Genomic DNA, 7,332 nt, shown 5'->3' on the forward strand with positions numbered 1-7,332 from the left:
CATCAATTCTCTCGTTGTTTTCCTCCCAACTGGTCATTAGAGCACAGATTAGAATTTATGTGTGGCTATTTAGAGAATGAAACAGCTGTAAGAATGCGATCGGTCATTCACGATTGTCACAGTGAAGGAGAATTTTACCATACCTTCCTCTCAGCATATTGGTCTCAAGCCACACAAGACCAAGTAAAACATAGCATCATAATGATGAAACATTTCGAACAATCTGAATTTTCCAGTCTTATGAAATATTTTGAAGACATGTTGCACAAGAATCAGTACCTGTCAAACCCATACAGCCCCTCAGAACTCATCCGCATTTGCTTAATGAAATTACCTGAATATTTACGATATATTATTTTGGCAGGACGTTGCAAAGACGACACTGAAGCTCTTCAGGGACTCTTACAAGAATTAGAAATTGAATTTCGCGGAACGCGAAAACAGGAACACAACAATTACAGGTCACATCCTTCGCAATTCCGCAATGAAAGAAATAATAACTGGACACGACAAGGCTATTCTCACAACACAAATCGTGACCAAAACAGACACCACCCGTATGACAACCGTTGGCAGAGTAGTAATAATTACAGGGAAAGATTACCTCTCCACAGTAGTGACTATCACAGAGACAATCAGGGAAACAGACAATTTGGGAACCAAAATAATTATTATCAAGGGCGACACAATAACTTTAGACGTAACGGTCCAGCGCCCAGTTACGATTCAGGGAGAAATTCTCCACCACGTGACCGACAAGAAAGAAACTATGGAATCTACCGACATGACGACAGACGATATGATCGTAACGACAGAGCTGAATTGCATCAGAACTGGCGGGATTCAAACAAAACAGGGCCCTCTCGACAAGGTGAATTTGTAGAAGTTAGGTCTCCAAATCCCAATAACGACGCGCGCCAACAAAGACACAATAGGCAATGACTCATACCGCTGGCAGCAACGAAACGTACTTATGAAACTGACGACGCAGCTGCCGTAGCTAGTAATTACGTAAAAATGGAAGACATTAGGGACATCCTACTCCAGGAGCACGACGTAAAACATGACAACATTGCATATCCTGTGATTCACATTACAGTAAATGACGTAAAATTTACGGCAGTACTTGACTCTGGCAGTCCCATTTCAGTAATTAGTGAAACAGCCTTTAGCAAATGCAACAAATCGAACGATTGTCCCACACTTCCGTTACGTAAGATTAAATTACAAGGTGCAATCTTTGGAAAAAGTGTAGATGTACGCCAACAAACCAACTTAGAATTCTTTTGTCAAAGCCACAGCTTCTCTATGAACTTTCTTATTGTTCCATTATTGTCGACGGAAATTATATTGGGAGTAGACTTTTTGAATGAATACAAAGCAATCTTAAACTTTCAAGATGCTGAAATAAGTTTAGAGAAAGAAGGTAAGTCAATTGGTTTGAAATTTGAATATTGGCTCTCAAACCATGACGAGGAAATTAATCGGCTTTACCTTCTGCTAGACAACAGTTCGGAATTTTCGACGAAACTTGACACTAACAATGACTCTGCAAGTATTGACAGGGATGTAACGACGGCGTATTTGAGACTGATGAGTTAATTCAGAATAAAATTCAAACAATTGAGAACTGTAATGACATTGATAGGCAGGACCTTTTTGAGATTTTACAAGCACATTCCACAGTTTTTACTCACAAAACAGGAACAATCAAGGGATTTCAATACCAATTTCGTGTTCGTGAGCATACTAAATTTTGTGTTAGACCATACGTAATTCCAGCACACTATAGGGACCGTGTTAGAACAGAAATACAATCTATGCTTGACGAAGGCATTATTGAGCCTGCAGTAAGCTCATACAACAATCCATTACGTATTGTTGAGAAGAAAAATGGATCGATCAGACTTGTCTTAGATTCGAGACAAATCAATACTACCATCCTTCCTGAAACAGACAGGCCGCAAACGATGGAAGAACTTCTTCAAAATTTTAATGGCGTAAAAGTGTTGGCTTCCATTGATCTCAGATCCAGCTTTTATCGGATGAAACTTCATCCAGAATGTAGAAAATACATAGCTTTCCTTTGTTTCGGCGTTTATCAGTTTCGGAAACTTCCTTTTGGTTTGAACATTTCTTCGGCAGCATTCATTCGCGGGCTAAATTCCATATTACCTGAGTTCTTAAAACGTCACATCACCTTATATGTGGATGATATTCTGACAGCAGAAGCCTCATGGGAACAACATAATCGCATCCTCAACAGCGTGTTAGATATTTTTGCAGAATCTGGAATTACAGTTAACTTGGAAAAGTCTGAGTTCGGTAGGACAAAGGTGAAGTTTTTGGGACATATTATTTCTTCTGAAGGCATTCAGCCGGATCCTGAAAAGTTAGAAGGAATCAGAACCATTCCAGTTCCATCCACAAAAAAACAAGTCCGCAGTTTTCTAGGTCTCGTAAATTTTTACCGTCGTTTCCCGAATATGCAAATTCTAGTTACACCAAAACTTTGTTCTCTCACTGGAAAAAATACTATTTGGAACTGGGACAAACAAGCACAGTTGGAATTCAATTCTTTGAAAGAATCGCTACTTAATGCGTCAATACTAGCTCATCCAGATCTGTCACAAGATTTCTGCCTTAGTAAGGATTCTTCTAAAGTCGGTCTTGGTGCCCATTTATTTCAAGAAGCCATAGAAAATGACACTACCGTTCAGAAAACCATTGTTTTTGCTAGCCGAGTGCTAACAAAATCTGAAAAAAATTATTCCGTTACTGAATTAGAAGCTTTATCTATCGTTTGGGCATTTAACAAATTCCGTTTCTTTCTTACTGGTGAGCACGTAAAAGTATACAGTGATCATCGTGCATTACAATTTCTTATGTCTTCAAAATTAAATCATGACAGGTTAAAACGTTGGGCATTATTTCTGCAAGAATTCCACTTTACAATAGTCTACATTCCCGGCAAGGAAAACATTGTTGCGGACGCACTGTCACGCGCACCGGCTGGGCTTGAGAAAAGTAACACAGAAGGCAACCACGAGAAAAATTTCAGTATTCTTTATATTCAGAAAGTCGCCTTTGAAAACTTCATCTCCACATCTTTAAAGGACATTGCTCATGAACAAGATAAAGATCCGATTTGGAAAGACATCAAAAGTAACTGGCATGAAAAGACACACATTCAGATTTGGCATTATTACCTGGTTAGAAACAACATACTCTTCAAACGCTGCACTGTTGATGACAAGCTATGGGTACTTTGCATTCCAGACGATTTTGTTAATAAGCTCATTTGGTACATTTATTTCAGCTACGCACATTTTGGTCCAAGAAAATGTTATCATATTCTTCAAACGACTTGTTATTTTAACAATATGGAAAAGAGAATTCGAAGAGTCTTATATATTTGTAAACTTTGTCAAAAGGCGAAACCATCTACTATCTCACATCATGCTTCGTTGTTTCCTATTATTCCTTCTAAATTAAAAGAATTTGCTGCTGTTGATCTCTTGGGACTGCTTGTCAGAACATCTAATGGATTTTCGTACGTTCTAGTCGTTGTTGAACTTACTTCAAAATTTTTTTCTTTCTCACTGTTAGGTAAAGCCACTGGACGGTCTGTATCCAACGCCTTTGTTAAAAATTTCTCACGTGAAGTTGGACACGTTAATAAAGTCATTTCAGATAACAAACCCCAATTCAGATCTGCTGGTTGGTCACGCATGCTTCGGAATCATAAAATCAAACCTGTTTTTATTTCATTGTGCTCACCACATTGTAACCCGTCTGAACGGGTTATGAAAGAAATCAATAAACTTTGCAGACTTTATTGTCACAGAAAGCATCAGCATTGGCACAGATATTTACACTTATTTCAAAATGTGCTGAATGAAATGCCTCATGATTCCATTGCTTTACCACCTACTCTTGTACTGAAGAATGAAGAACCACCGAACACAATCAGAGAGCTTGTACCTTTCCCGAATACACGTAAACTTCGACACAAAGACATAATTGATTTGGCTCTTAAAAAAATATAAAATCTGCAGCAGACAAAAGGAGAAAACTACACGGTAAAGCAAATGCAAAGAAATTATATATTGGTCAGAAAGTTCTCATTAAAGCTCATTCATTGTCACATAAGAAGAAACATTTGAATCACAAATTCTTTCTAGTTTACAATGGACCTTACAGAATCCGACGTATACCACATGATAATTGCGTTGAAGTTGAAACTCTGTGCACTAGGAAGAGTGTAGGGTTTACACAACATTTCACATGTATAACCGTTTATTGAAAGATAATCTACTTTTTAACTTTGTCTTTGCCATAAAACTTTTCACTTCACATTTCTAATATGCATTGTCAGACTTAGAAACTGTTACCATGCAACCATGTTTGAAGTTAAATATCCAATCAAGAACCAAGAGAACTTATTTAAACAGAAATTACGAATGCATTATTATAGTGAACAGACGTCACAGTGTTATTGTGTGTGTACATTCTTGCTTGTTAGTTGCACGATTATGTAACGACTATAAGGCTTACATACTTAGAACATATACTGGTACTGCTAATGAGATTTTAATGCAACATTTTGGTTTACTTGAAAATACATTCTGGATTTAAAGTACTTTCTGTGAGATACCAGATGACACAGTGGTTAGTTTATGTGACAGCTACACGATTTTATCACGATGCTACTAATGAGTGACAATTTACAATGTTGCTTTTGCGGTGTTTCTGTTTTATATCTGCACAGTTTTTCTGTATTATTCTGGAAAGTAAAACATGTTTTAGTAGTAACTTTTGTGGTATAGCTACAATGAGACTGCCTTTTCCGTAGCACAACAATACGTTACAGCACAGTACTTTCTTCATCACGGCATACTCTTCAAATAATAAGTAATAACTAAGAGATCTATATGCAAAGCATTTCACTTTTGTTTATCATGAGGTAAGTACATTGGCTTCTGCAGAACTTAGCTTTCGGAGGACAATAACTACGACACTTCCACAGAAATTATCTTACAACAAGACGCACATTTAGCGCTACAGGACACGTATTTGAGTGATTAATTTTGCACTTAAATCATTTATTTTTAAAGATATTTGAAATACAATGATACAAAAGTTTTCCGTAATACATTTCATTCCATTACTGTAATCTGTAACGCCTGAGGGTATAATTACATTAATCCTCAGGGGGTACACGCCTACTTTGTGTACCATGTGTTTGGCAAGCACAAGGAGCCCTAGCTAATATGGTATTTGCTTATACAACTTTACACATCGGTACCATATTTCTCTAAAACTCAAATTACACAGCTATCTGATCATTTAACTGAGAGATAAACATTTTTTTTACTACATCAGTGACACATGTTTACGCAATTACACAGTTGGGTAACTTCACACTTATGAAATTGTATTTTGTCTGTACTTTGTGAACTGTTCATTTTTTTTTCGGAACCATTGTGATACTATGAGAGCTTTGAATGATGTATTTGGTAAGGGAGCATGATTTTAAAGTACGTTTGAGGTGGATGAAACTATTGAAATGAGCAGAGAATTTTTTTTAGGTTTTGACATTATTGCAGAAAGCTACGACGTTTTTGAGATTTGACTGAGGTGTTATGATGTTATTTTTACAATGACGATGTGTATTATGCTGTTGAGGTATGTTTATGATCAATAAGATGATGCTACCGTATATGAGGAATATGATTATGCTACATATTTATTATGATGAAATATTGAAGAAGTGTTGACGAATATGTGTATGAATAATGAGTAGTGGTTAGGGACTCTGATTTGTGGAAAAGGATGTTGGAAACCAAGAATCGTACTTTAAGAGTTATGAAATGTATGTAAATGCGTGAATGTATTACAATGCCGACGAAAATTTTTTGGACACTGTTATATTAATAGGATTTTGTTTCTACACATCTGTAACGCAAATTCTTGACCTGTGAAACTTTTTATCTGAGACTGCCATTGTAGTGCAAACTGGTGTCGTAAATATTTCGGTAAGAATGTTAAGTGACCACCTTCATGTAATGCGTCGTGGGCACCCAGCTGCGGGACAGTCGTTGGAAAAAAGCCATTAGTGTGTGCCTTTCAGAGGCACAGGTGGAGAAGAAAAAAAAATAAAAGGAGGCCATTATCCTCGCTATTGACATTCCTTTGTAGAAAGCATCACAAATACGACACGCTCATTACTTGGAAACATGATTACTCGTACTTTGTGCTACTTACTGAAATGCTTATGAATTGATGGGAAATATTCGTACACCTGCACACCTGATTATGAGAAGTGTCTTTCTACGAGAATTAAGAGAATTTCTACTAACTTATGAAATGTCATATGACTGTTGAATGATATTTTTATGCTTAGTACATAGTTGATTATTTCATTTGATATGTTTTCCAGCTGTGTTGCAGCATTTGTTTTTTAAATTAAAATTAAATGCATTTGTTAATGTGAACACTTTCTGTCAACAGATCTACTAAATAATTATTTTATGATCCACATTCTTCGAAAAAGGAGCTCTTGGAATGGAAAGAACAATAAGACGAGACTAATAACAGTAACTGCATATATAATTTTCTTTTCAAGTACTTGGTAATTTTTTGTAGGATTAGTTTTTGTGGTGCACCACTTTAATTACATAGACATTAAGATGTGAATATACATTTCCCTTATCTGCATTGTTGTCTTTAGTGTACTATTTTTTCTGCTTGTGGGTTTGTCATGTTTAGATATAAGTTATTACATTTAGTGCTGCTAGCTTTGCCAATTTGCATTTTTTTCACTGCTGTTTGTATTAATTGTTTTGTGCTGCTGCATTGCCTCATCCCTTAGTTTAGCATCTGAGCTCAGTAGATTTAAGTTAGCTTAAGATGGGGTAGGCTATATGTGAGACCGAGTTGTGATGAAATGGAAGAAATGCATTGGGAAGCTATAAGAAAATGGTTTGGCCAAAAAAGAATTTTGAAAGAGGATATGAACAAAAAGTAGGGTTTAGGGACAACAGGTTTAGGTAGGATTTTCTTGGAAATAAATGATGTAAGATAATGGAAAATAAATAATGAGGTAAGAAATATGTGAACATATAAATACAGAAAGCATGCTTGGATAGGACGTTTCGGTGAAAACAAATGTTGAAATAAGACGAAAGATCTATGGAATGAAGTTTTGGGTTGGACTGCAGTACCAAATGCTACACTGAAAACGAACCCTGTCCTTTCCATTGTGTTATCCCCCTATGTGTTTGTGTACTCTTGTATATTTGTGTTTTTCCTGTCTTTATGTGTTTAGCT

This window comes from Schistocerca americana, chromosome 7 (genome assembly GCF_021461395.2).
Source record: "Schistocerca americana isolate TAMUIC-IGC-003095 chromosome 7, iqSchAmer2.1, whole genome shotgun sequence".
Taxonomy (NCBI): Eukaryota; Metazoa; Arthropoda; class Insecta; order Orthoptera; family Acrididae; genus Schistocerca; species Schistocerca americana.